Source organism: Candoia aspera, chromosome 3 (genome assembly GCF_035149785.1).
Source record: "Candoia aspera isolate rCanAsp1 chromosome 3, rCanAsp1.hap2, whole genome shotgun sequence".
NCBI classification, from domain to species: domain Eukaryota; kingdom Metazoa; phylum Chordata; class Lepidosauria; order Squamata; family Boidae; genus Candoia; species Candoia aspera.
This window is the reverse complement of record NC_086155.1, coordinates 182,850,940-182,864,857: the sequence shown is the minus strand read 5'-3', so window position 1 is coordinate 182,864,857 and position 13,918 is coordinate 182,850,940.

Sequence of the window (13,918 nt, the reverse complement as noted above, 5' to 3'; positions counted from 1 at the left end):
ATTGCCATGAGTCAACAATCACTCGAAGGCACAAAAAACAGAACAATATTACTACTACTACTATTACCAATAATAATAATAATAATAATTCATTAAGCTTGTATGCTACCCAACTCTCAACAACTCTATATACAGTGCATCTTGAGTTTAATTTCTACTATAGAAGATTGCACCCCCTTCAAAAGTCTCCCCCTCAGTGTTTACCAAGTCTTATTTATCCTGTGAAGAATTTTACACCTATGCAATAGATTTTGTTGCAATGAGGTTGAGAAATAAGTACGGAAATCAGAATTTTGTGCAAACTGGCCGGTGTTTTCTAGGAGGCTTTTTTAAAGAGAAAAATCTGTTTGATAAGCTCTGCACCTGGAGAAAATGAGAATCAGAGCACCCTCAAAGATGCTAAGGTAAATTGAGGTAGACGTTAAGGGGAAGATGAAGAAGCTGGTGATAGACAGCTTGGAGTCATAGAAGAAAATCAAAAATATGAACTTTTAGAGAAGGGAAGGAGAAAAGAGGCAGAAAAAAACTCAGGAAAGTTAGGAACAGACCTGTGGATGGCCATACAGACATATGCAGAAAGAAACAACTGGTGGAGTTTAGCCTGGGCCTATAGCTAGGGATAAAACTAAGAAGAAAAGGAAAAGGTTAGCTTAAAAAGAGGCAATCTAAAATGATAAAGGAATAAGAGACAAAGGAATTGGGTGTATTGGCTGGGAGACTCATCATTGGCTGAGAGAGAGAGAGAGGTGGGGTGGGGAGGCTGTCAAGTTTTCACCTTAAGGAAATTTCCTGGTGCCTATGCTGGAGAGAGATTATAGTTTGAAGAAGCAGGTGGAGAAGCAGACTGCATCAGACAGGTCAGGAGGGAGGAGACCTGACTTAGAAGGAAGACTCAAACAGGCAGGCAGAAGAGAGTGAGAAAACTGCTATGTGCCCAAGCTGTTGCTTTGGGCATTTTGTCAGGGAGAGGGGAGAGCTGGATGCTTTAGATATGTAATCTGCTTTTGAAATCTACAGCCCTTTATGGAGACTGCTGCATCTCTTGTGTAGGAGAGAGAGGACCAACTGTTAGCCCTGCTACTGAGCAAGCATCTCTGCTGGACGCAGCACACCTTCCACTGAGTTCAGTAGCTGATCATGGTTTAAAATTGTTCTTGTACCTGTGCAGTACTGTCTGTAAACTTGCATGGTTGTTATTTTCAGAATGCAAGTAGTCAAGTTGTTATTGCCTGTTCATAATCAGAGGTTTGATATTTTTCATTTTGGCTGTCCCAGGAGGGAGGGGAGACATCCCCCCTTGAAGGCTTGGCAGCAGGCTTGTTTAAAGTGAATTGCAAAGATGCTGGAAAGATCACAGAATGAACCAGTTCCCTCACCCAGGAGAGAGACTTATAAAAATCTAACACTTATTTGATTGTAAAAACTTATTTCAAACAGAAAAAGAATGATAAATTTAAGGTTCAGGGCATTTCCACCTCTGGACTCCCTGATCCTTTGAGTTAGTTGGGTCTGAGAACTACATTGATTTATGTCTGGCTCAGCTGCACCAACTGCTTCACTGTTGTAAAACTATTATTTTGTTGAAAATGCTGCAGCTCAGTGGAACTTGTGGGTGGTCTGTGTATCCCAGTTTGCAGGACATCTTGCCTCATCCTGCCTTTAAAGCAGAAAGGTGATTTGATAGCTTTGCAACGACCCCCTATCAGAACTAGTCAGGATTTTTTTTCTGCATGGGACTATGCAGATGTGCACAACCTTGTGTAGGGACACAGTTAGATGGAGACAGTGTAAGCAACTTCCATTTCTCTTTTGCACTGAGTGTGTGTGTAGTGGGGTGAGGGGAGTTTTGTTCTCCGGGACCTGCAGTAGCTCATGGTATGGCATTGATTCTCTGTTCTCAGTTGTTGCAAGGCCAGTTACAATGAAGATGATCACTGAAGGACTTTGAAGGACTGGGAAGGGAAAACAATTGTGGTACAGGAGGACCCTGAGTTTTGTGTGCCTGCTTCTGTGGACGTGATTGCAAAACCTTCTGAACATGAACGGCCAAATGAAGAATGCTAATCATAAAGCGACAGAGGAGTTATGTAGTTGTGCTCATTTAGTTACAGCGACAAGGATGAAGCGGGATGGGGAAGCACACTTTAATTATTTCAGGACCAGCCTACCATAAAACAAGTGAAATAACTGGGCATGTGATCTGGGGTATGATGAAATCTTATTTATTTATTTATTGTGCCTTCAAGTCAGTGTTAACCTGGCAACTGCCAGGACAAGTCCTTGCAGTTTGCTTGGCAAGTTTTCAGAAGTGGTTTGCCATTGCCTCCTTCCTAGGGCTGAGTAAAAGTGACTGGCCAAGGTCACTCAGCTGGCTTTGTGCCTAAGGTGGGACTAGAACTTGCAGTCTCCTGGTTTCTAGCCTGATACCTTAACTACTACACCAAACTGTCTGTCTGTCTGTCTGTCTGTCTGTCTGTCTGTCTGTCTGTCTATCTATCTATCTATTAGCCATTAATAGCATTTTCTGCCTTGGGTGGGGAAGGTTGTTGTGGAATAGTCTTCCTCAGGTGCCAAAATAAGTTGGGTGGGCCTAGGAGGATGTTTTTAACATGTCAAGCACCAAAATAATGTGGTCTACTTCTGACCTTTAGTTCTAAAACTATCCTAGTTTGGACTTCCTCCTCCTCAATATGGTTGCTGTTTACTGAACAAGCACACATAGCAGTCAAGCATTAGAGGATTGTCATAGCGCTTTAATTATATGAAATGCCAAAGGGATTCCAAGAAAATATATTATTGCATAAATAAATACTGCACCCTCCATAACCTTGCCAAGATATGTTGCTGTGTGTGATAGGAAAAATTGTTTGGCCATTGGGTTTTAAGGGAAGTTTCTAATCTCTCTCCCATCATCATTTTTTGTACAGTTAAAAAAAATTCACCAGTATTCAGGATATATTGAATCTTCCCTTGTTTGTTTCTAAGCCTCTGATGAGCTGCAGAGCCATGATTCATACCCTGCCATTGCCATGAAATGTAAAAGGTCAATTTGCTTTCCAGAATCAGAGATGAGTAGAAGGAAAGCAGAAAATGTTAATATGTTGTCAGTATCTATCTGCTCAGCAGAGAGCGAACCTTGTCTTTAACATGGTCTCATTTTTTTAAAAAAGGAGGGTGATGACGACACAGGAATGGGAGTTTAGCCGCTCAGTCTTTTCTAAAGCAGCCACTGTAAAAGCAATCAAACTGTACCCCCCCTCCCCTGCTCCTCATAGAGCTGTTTTTCCTTTAACAGTTCTGTTAGACCAACAAGAATAAATAGTAGTTCAGGACCTGGAGAAGAGCCACCTGATGAATTTTTGGGATGGCATGCTATAGCTGCAAGGGAGAAGGTTGGCAGGAAAAACTCATAATTCTATTCCTATATACTGGGACAGTGCACAGTATCCCCCTATGGCTATCCATAATGTATTCCCTTTAGGAACAACATCCTTCTGTGAAATTACTGTGAGAAATGATATTTAGTTGGGGAGCCATTTGAGCTGTAGAGAACCCTCATTTCCCCCCTCACTTCTTTTACCTCCCATTATCATTTGAAAACAGATTGTCCATATATTTTGCACTCTGAACATAATAGGTAGAGGCAGGTTCTTGGTTCTTTCTCAAGATCTGAATATAAGATACAGTCATGGCAGGAAAACTCACTTTTCTTGGATCTTCTTGTAAAATGTGTATGTCCCATTGGAATTAGTAGGGCTTCTGGGTAGGCACGGATTTGACTGGGTTATATAATCAAATCTGAATCAAATCTAGCTTTAAAAATACATTTGCATATGGGTATAACCTGAAAGACCAGGTTAGGGGTGAATGTCATGGAGAAAATCTATCTATGTGGTTGTGAAGAGTTGACACTGACTTGATAGCACTTAATCATTTGATTAATGTCCCTCTATTTGGGTCCTAGAAGTGCCAAAGAAAGAAGAAACTGAACTTCTCTCTTCAGCAGGAAAGTAAGTCATTAAGAAAATTATACCCTGCTTCATTGCATGCAAGAACTAACTGCTTTGTAAAAAGATGGGAACACTAAGCCATTTTTTTTTTCAAAATGGAGAAGAAGAATGTCAAGGCTAACAGTATGGCAAGGCATATGTTTATTTCTTTGAACCTCCCTTTCCTAACTCTCAGTCAACAGTCTGCTTACTTGCACTCAGAGCAGTATAAGGACTGACCTACTTTATGATAATTTCTTATAAAAAAAGATAACCCTCTCCTGGAATCTTCTTTAGTTTATCCCAGATGACTGAATATCAAAATATGGTAGAGACTTCGGGGACTTTATGTGACCCAGAAAGCTTCTTAATTGAGGAGGCAGTGAAGCACATCATAGTACTGTATTTCTTCCTTCGAAGCTAGAAGGGGGAGAACACTTGTGAGACTGATTTGAGGCTTTTAAGATACTTTGCATAAAGAGATCCAGTTTGGAGTAGTGGTTAAGGCACCAGGCTAGAAACCAGGAGATTTCTAGTCCTGCCTAGGGCACGAAGCAAGCTGGGTGCCCTTGGGTCAATCACTCTTGTTCAGCCCTAGAAAGGAGGCCATGGCAAAGCACTTCTGAAATCTTGCCAAGAAAACTGCAGGGACTTGTTCAGGCAGTTTTGAAGACATCAAAAACAAAACCAAACCCCAAAACCCTATGAATAAAAAAGTGGGGGTTCATCTCAGATAGTTTTGGATTCTTCTTGACCCATGTATTTGCACGCTCATACAACAACAGTTATTCAAATGTCTTAGCATATGCCTAATGTCATGGGCATTTTTTTCTTATCCTGATGCAAAACTAATTTGGTTTCTTCTTAACCTTTTTCACAAACTGATGAATTTTAATCCCAGATCCTCCTCAACAAGGGGATGATTTCCTATCACTCAATTGGATTAGAACACTTCCATTTGCAAAATAAAAAAGCGAAGTGTGAATGTTACAGTAGCAGAAAGATTTGCTATTCTAGACATATAGGATAAAATGAAATCATTACAGTACTGCAGTTTATAATTCAAGAATATTAGTAAGGGTGCACAATATTCACACTGCTGAATTGGTGGAACCAATCTGATGTTGAAATTTACATGGTAAAACGGTCACCTAAGATTCAATACTGCAAGATGCTCAGCACAAAGATGAGAATGATGCATCATGTACGACAGTGATTGCTGAGTAGGTATTTATCCCAGATTGGTTGGGGGCAAGCTGCTGCCTACTTATTATGCTGGATATGGCATGCTTCTTCTCCACTGCTACTTCTCAATATTGAAAGGCAAAATTCTCATCTCCAGTTTGTCTAGATGTTGCTGCTAGAGCAGCCCAGATGAAAATAACAAGGGATGCTTCGTATCTCCTAAAGGTTGTTTAGGGCTTGTTGCCCTACCTAAAGCAGGAGAAGCTGGTGATGGTAACTCATCCCATTATGCCACACAATTAGACTACTGCTATTTGCTATACATGGGATTGCCTCTGAAGAGCAGAAATTGCAGCTGATGTAAAATGCAATGGCACAACTATTGGTGAGTGAGTGCTGCCATAGCTATATAATATTTGTGCTATGGGTCTTGCATTGCTTTGAATAGGTCTCCAGATACCATTCAAAGTCCTGGTTTTAACCTATAAAGCTGTATTTGGCTTGGCTCCCAGATAACTCCAAGATGGCTTCCTCTAAATGGAATCAACCCATCAGATACATTCTTTCTCTAAAGCTAGGTTGGTACCCAACTTGATGGCATTTGGGAAACTGGTCCAAACCAAATGTTTCTGAAGGGCTTATAGAAGATGATGAAGTTGGTGCTTCTGTGGTTTGTGATGGCTGTTGATTTTTATTGTTATATTTCTATGATTTTGTTACTATGTTTTATGATATTAACTGCTGAGACTCTGCTGATTATTTATTTATTTATCTATCAATCAACTTACATAGCTTCCCATCTATTCTGGGTGTTGAGCAAAATAAAAATACAATATGCTAAAAAACATTTAAAATAATAAAAAATGTTGAGCCCCAGTAAAACGCACATTCATCCACTAACTACCCATGCCAGCTCCATCAACATCCTTGCTCCAGTGCCTGAGGGAAATGCCAGGCTTTCACTGCTTTTCTGAAGGCCAACAGGGTCAAGGCCACCTGTATTTGTGGGGGAAGGCTGTTCCATAAGGCAGGCACCATAAGCAAGAAGCCACATTTCCAAAGCCCCACCTGATGACTTTGGTTCACTTAGGGGACCTGGAGCATGCCCATCATGCCTGATCTAATAGGATGGACAGAAATCATTGGAGAAAGGTGGTCCCACAAGTAACCTGGCCCCATGTCATGTAGGGCTTTTAAGATGACAATCAGCACCTTGAGTTGAATTTTCTGATTAGATTGAGGCTTGTAATACACTCCTACAAATCTTGCCCCTCAAAATAGACAGTCAGGAGTTCAAGAGGTGAGCCTTATATGCATATCTGTGTTCATTTGCACTTTTCTCTCTTACTTGAGCAGGCTGAATAAGGGAGCTGCTGTACTGATTTTACTTATATATGTTTTTGCTTCTTGAATGGTGAGAAATTCCTCCCCCTCTTTTTTCAAAGAAAATCTACTTTTAAATGACTTGCCCTGGCATGGTAAATGCCACCTTTCATCACTTGAGGCTGCATTCAAATAGAATATTCACTGCACAAAACTGACATTTCAATTGACATTTTAAAACTAACATAAGAACTAGGACGCTTAGTAATGCCTATCAAAGTAAACAATTTTTAAACCTCTCAATTACATAGATTTTACTGTGATTTCATAAAATAAAAGCTTAGCTTATTATAGCAACAATCCAAATATAGATACTTTAGAATCAATAGTGTTTACTTTTGTGTAAATATGATTAAAGTGAGCTGAATAAGTTTTAGCATCTTTTTTATTTGCTTGATTTGCTGGATCAATATGCACTGATTCTGAGCAACTGAATTAAAGAGATAATAAATGAACATGGCCCTCTCCCAAGTCAGCTGGATAGGATAACTTCCACCCAATCCTCAGGGTCCCATTTTTGAGGAAGTTGTTGGAGAAGACAGTAGGGTTTTGCTTACAGAGGGTTCTAAAGGAAAAAGGTTATCTGGATTTTTTCTAGTCAGGATTGAGCATGGGTTTAGGATGGAAACAGCATTGGTCACTCTGGTTGATGACCTGTGGTAGGAGCTGGACAGTGCACCCTCTCAGTCCTGGTAGACCTCTTAGTGGCTTTTGATACCATCAACCATAGTATGCTTCTGGACTGCTTGCAAGGATTGGCTATAGAGCCACTGTTTTGTGGTGGTGGTGGTGGTTATTCTCCTTCCTAAGAGGGCAATTTCAGGCGGTGTGCATAGAGGGAGGAGTTGAGCTGTTTATTACACTAACATGAGGTGCTATCCAACATTTATATGAAATTATTGGGCGAGGTCATTGTCAGTTCAGGTTAAGGTGTGATCAATATGTGACTGATACCCAACTTTATCTCACCAGCCTGGGCAATTCTGTGGAAGTCCTGACCCAGTGCCTGAGGATTGTGAGAATCTGGTTAAGCTGAAATTAAATCCCTGCAATTTGGAATTGCTGACTGTAGGTGATAAATCTAGCTTGATCTTAGTTCCAAGGCTAGCTCTGGATGGGGTCACTTCCCTCTAAGAAGCATGTCTATAATGTGGGGAGTCTTCCTGGATTCTCAGCTCCTGGTCAAGAAACAGGTGGAAGTTGTGATCAGGAGGACTTTTGCTCAGCTTTGCTAGGACATCAGTTATAGTTTTTCTTGGAGCAGGTTGCTCTTATATCAGCAGCTCATGCCCTTATCAGCACGTGCAGACTATTACAGTGTTCTTTATATGAATTCTGCTCTTGAAAATTATTTGGAAGCTGCAGCTGATACAAAATGCAGCAGTCCATCTACTAACATGAAGGAGCTGGTTTAGTAACATCATACCCCACATTGGTCCTATAGAGGGTCAGGTTTTAACCTATAAAGCTCTAACCCATATTGCTTGGGATCAGGATGCTTACAGGATTGCCTCTCCCACCAAGATTGAACCCCTCTAGTACATTCATCCCAAGAGGTGCTGTTGAGGGTTCCCACCCCCGCAGGATGTAAAAGGAGATCTGGGGCCTGGAGACCATCTCAAGACCAGCCTTCCCCACTCACCCTGCATTATGGGGCAGTTTTCCTCTGAGGCAATGTTTTTCAACCCTGGCAACTTTAACTTCAACTCCCAGCATGCTGGCTGGGGAATTCTGAGAGTCGAAGTCCACACATCTTACAGTTGCCAAGGTTGAGAAACACTGCTCTAAGGTACAGGAAACTCCCACCTTACTCACATTTGATAAGGTGGTTAGAACCATTCTGTTCCTACAAGCCTTCAGTGTGGATTGTGGACCTGGGCTGCCTTTATTACTTTTTTGGTACTGATATAGTTAACATACTGTTTAGTTTTAATTGTTATTGTGTTGTAAATTGTCCTGAGTCCTTATAGGGCAGGTATATAAACACTTGACTTAAGAATATATATACACACACACATACATGTACATATACGTATGTACACACACACACTGTTTTTCAAGATAAAAAAAATCCCAAGGCAAATTACTGCCTACAGTAATTTAATTTTTTTAAAAAAAATTCAAAATATAATTATAATCCTAAAATAACACAAAAAACAGCAGCTAATGTACTGACTCACATTAAAAGCAAACAGTAAAATTATGAATGAGGCAGAACCAAGAAGTTTTCAGAGTTTTAGGAGCTTGTCTACCTTGTAAATGGATCTCGGAGAGGAATAGTTCCCAGCTGTACCCAGAGGTCTTAGGAGCTGGATCTGGGACTTCCCTAACGCAAAGCAAGTGTTGCCTCATTAAGCTACATTCCTTCTCATTAAATTTGGTCTATTTAGTTAAGTACTAAATAAGCAGTATGTGCTTCTCTACAGAGAGAAATCCATAGAACCTGTGAGAAAAGATTTTAGTATTGTTTCGCTTTGGCACAGATACATTCACATTAGGTTAGTGTAATATATTTAGCACAAGCTACTTTTGATAAGGCAACTTCTTTGGGTAGACACAAATGATGGAGCCAGAGTTTAATTCAGATTGATTTTCAAGGACAATTGAGCCAGCTTTTCATTGGGCATGCAAGGAGGAAGAAGAGAAGTTGTCCAATCTCAACATCTCTTAATGGCTTGGGACCAAGTGATATGGAAGTCTATCTTCTCCCATATCCAGCCAAAGTTTAAGATCCTCTATGGAGGCCTTGCCCTACATGCCCCTACCAAGTCAAGTAAGGTAAGTAATTATTACCTAAGTAAGTGGTGTTCTTGGTGGTGACACCCTAAACCTAAAATGCCCTTTCCAGAGAGATACAGCTGGTGCTTGCTTGACAGTCTTGTCAATGCCAGCGGCCTTTTTGAGTTACCCAGATTTTAAAAACTTGCTTTTAAAAGAAACCTTGGCCTCCCAGCTGAGGGTCAACTTATTGTTCTGTCAGAAGAAAGATTTTGTGCTTTGTTACCACAGAGTTCTATTTGTATTTCTAATATCGTAAGTGCTTTGTTTTTGCAGTGTAAGCTACCCAGGGAATGACTGAACTTATGAAAGTATAGGCACATACACAGACATTTGATAAAACAGAACTGTGAGCTGAAGCAGGAAAAGAACAAAATAACCATGGGTCAGGAGCTGAGCCACTGCAAGAACAGAAACAACAAACTTCCCCAAATGTATCCACATCAGTCCCAAACCTCATTCTGTTTCTTCTCTTTATGGATCATTGCAAACCAAGTAGCACCAAAGATTACTTCCCCTCTCTCTGAAATAGCAATCTTGGAGGATCCACACTCTCCCCCACCCAATAATTCCCTGGGAACTATGCACACATATTGCTGCCATGTTGTTGACAGCACAGAGGTGCATGGTAAACATCCTTGGATAGGGAAGCAGAAGAACTATTTCTTTCTTTGTACATCAGGATTGGCAGATTTTCCATTTTTTTCCTCCACACTCAGATGAAAAACCTGACCAGGTTTAAGTATTGAAGGTTCCACGTGTAATGTAATGACACAGATTCTTCATCTAGCACATGGTACCAACAGTGCTTGGATGACTAATTGCCACAGTGGCTATTCTGGCTGTGTTTGCACGACATAACTGACCAAGGCAACTCCTTTCCAGTAACTTAGTGGAGGCAGTGTGTGAGTCTGGAAATCCCAATTAGTTGTCTCGGCAGGCAATTTTACAGACTTTCCAGCCACCACTTCTTTTCAAGTTCCTGCTGCTTTTGCTGAGCAAAAAAAGATTTTTCTAAAATTGTTGGCCATATGTTCCACTCCCCTGTAGCTGCAAAACCAAAACATCACGGAGAAGGGGGCCGGAGAGGGGCTTCATTTTCACAAATGCAAAGAGGTTTTGTCAGCTGATGACATAATTGACTGGGGAAACCCCCAGATCAGTTAACCACAAACAGACACAAGGGTGTTTGGGACTTGATATAACCTGCTTAGGGTTGATTGGAAGGTTAAGTGACCCAGTTTTCCTGTTTATACATTATACTAACTCTGTCTTCCATGATCCAATTAAGTGTGTTGTATAAAAAGGGCCAGTGTCTCTTTTTATTATCTTTGCTAAGATATAGCTTCTCTCTTGATGTTGAATCCAATCTTCATCAGTTCTGCCATTGCCACCACAGACAGCTCCCAGTGCCCTGAAAGTGACATGGTACACTAACTGTCACTTCTCCTAACATTATTGTCAGTTCTGGAACAAATGTCTGCTTTCTTCTGCTTTCTTCCTTTCTGCACATGAACAAAAGTGTTAACATTTTGATGGGTGCTTTCTGCCAGATACTGATATCTAAAATAACATTGTGTGCCAACTTCCTTTTGTGTGTGATGAACTACATGTATTAATTTGACACATGGAAAGTTTTGGACCAACACAAGCCTCTTGTAATATACCTCTGCACAACCCCAATGGAATGTACCTTTGAAATGTAGCATTGCACATCACTTATGCACTGTGCTTTGGAACTCAGCCTCACTTTTTGCTTTCAGTTATTGATCTCCACCCTGAAATCTATGACATTAGAACAGGGTTCTAGAAAAAGTAGCTAAGTGCAGGAGGTGGAGTGCATTTTCTTTAACCCTAAAGCAGTATTTTTCAAACTTGGCAACTTTGAACTTTGAAGTGTGGACTTCAATTCCCAGAATTCCCAACCACTGCTTTAAAGGGTTATTATGGAGGTGGAGAAAGGAGGAGGAGAAGACTTACAGGTGAGGGAATAATATTTCCAAATCAACCTGAATTCTGCTGGTTTATCTCTTTTCAAAACAAAGCAAAACAAAACTTCAAAACAAAACAGAACCCCTCTATTTGGCTTTATATCTTTAGTGAGATGTCCCCAGAGTTATCTCAAATTTCCCACTGCATGGAAATTCAGAATGCACAGCTCTGCTCTGCCTTAATGCATCACTCCCTCTGGGCTGCAGAGCAATCTAATGTGAAGCAATGCCTAGAAATTAAGTTGCTTGCCTTGACTTCTAGAGTGGAAACTCTGGAACAACTGACATAATCCAGCAATTCCAGACATCAAAATCACCCTTTAACATCCAACTGAAAGTGCCAAAGGTGGTTCTTTGAAGGGAAATGTTTCAATTTGGAATGCCATTTTGAAGGGGTGCTTCAATCAATATGAAGCATCCCAAATAAAAAGACATCTGAAGCAATAACATGTTTGCTGGGAACATACCATGTTCTAACAATAATTTTATTTCAACCATGTTTTTAAGAAGCAGTAATGGCTTCCTCAAACAACATCCTAAGCCAAAGCAAAACAAACCACATTGTAGCTTGGAGTGCTGTGGGAACTCAGTCTGTCTCTTGGAATCGTTTTGGTGAACTACATCCAATTGAGCAAATGGCACAGCAGAAAAAAAATGGATTATAATGCTTTACAGAGCCAATCTGGTGTAGTGGTTAAGGCACCAGGCTAGAAACTGGGAGATGGTGAATCCAGTCCTGCCTTGGGCACAAGCCGGCTGGATGACCTTGGGCCAGTCACTCTTTCTCAGCCCAACTTACCTCACAGGATTGTTGTTGTGGGGAAAAGAGGAGGAGGAAGGAGCATTAGGTATCTTCCCTGTTTTCAGTTATTTATAAAAATAATAAAGGTGGGATAAAAAAATCTAAAAAAATGTCCCTCGTAGGAATTCTGCCCAACAGGATGATTCACATTGATTAATTTACTTCAGTTCATTTGCATTGAATCTTCTGGTCTAATATTATATATTTTGCCTGGTGGTGGCACATAGTTTCTCTTAGTGGTCCAAGCATGCTTAAGAGTTTTTCAATGATTGTATGAAGGAATCAGATCTTGATAAAACTACTGTGCCAGCAATTACCTAAAGTTCTTACTCTGTGAATTCCTTTGGAACTTTCCTATGTATGTTAAATTGTTTTGAGCTTAATTATTCTCTTTATAATCTATAGTACTTTGGTGGAATAGGATGCAGTTAAAAAAAAATTCCCCTTCCTTTATCTGTCAAGATAAGTGCATAAGCAAATGCTGATGTGCCTTATGGTTGTTTTTTTTAAGCACTACTAAGTGTTAGAAAGCTGTTTGACAAGGGACCAAGTGATGTTGGGCCATGATGGCTCCATTGTATGCAGTTAAGTCTCTGAAAATATATTGGCTGAGTTCACACAAAATGCTAACCCAAAATCAGACATTATGGGTTAGTGTGGCATGTTCAACCAAAGATGGTTAATGGAAGTGTGGTTTGGTGTGTGTAAACCCAAGCACAATCTATGTATATTATAATATTGTATCATGGCTACTCTTATCTATAGCTGAAAAGCAGCTCCCATAATTCCTTGATGCAGAGTAGATTTGTATTATAGAGGGGGTGGAATATAGTAGTGTGTGGATGCTTATGTTTGCAGATGGACAAAATCCCTGTCATTTATTAAACAGAAAATCATCTTAGCTGAACAATTCATTTTATTTTTGTTCACTCTAGCAGTCAGAACCTTGAAAATATCAAGAGTAAGAATTATTTGTCAAGGTGGGTTAATTTATCATAGACAAGTCAGGTGCACAATATCAACATTTAGTTGGAAAGCCAAGATGTGACCATCTTTGTCCTTATGAAATGAGCAGTGGCAATTTACTGCCTTTATTCAGCACAAGATGCCATTCTATATGGTGGCCAGGAGAGCCTTGTGTTTTGTCTAAAGTGAACTTTGGGGATATATCTGGAGATTACTAATCAAGGGAAACTTCTAAAAAAGAAGGCTCAGCTAAAAAGGAAGTTACAAAAAGGCAGCAAAAGGAGAGAAGCAGAATGGCAAAAACAAAAAAGAAAGAGACAGATAGAGATACATTTCATCAGCCCATGAAAGATGTTGAAACATGGCAGCAAAAACCAGCAACTGCAGTCTGAAAAATGGAAAGTAAGTAGTAGTCAGCACTTCTGTGCTTGCAACTTATGGCGATATAAACCCTGTCTAAATTAGTGATTTAACACTGCAGGGGTGGGTAAATAACAATTTAAATGCTAGACTGGAAATTGTACACGTCTTAATAATGAATACATAATGCACTATGCCTTAAGACTAGAATGAATTGGATATGGTTTATATTGTTACATTCCTTACCTGGTTAATATTATTAGTCCTTGGAGATCTAAGATAAATATTGTACACATCGCTCGTCTGCACCTACTCCTACTGATGAAGAGAACTTCAAAATAGTACACAACTTTCATTCAGGTGATTTGCTTGGCTGTTTTGCTTTCCTCTGATTAATTTTTCCTTGCCTTGCTCATCCTCTATATCCTAAGGCTTTTTCTTCAATTCTCATTATATAGCCATTG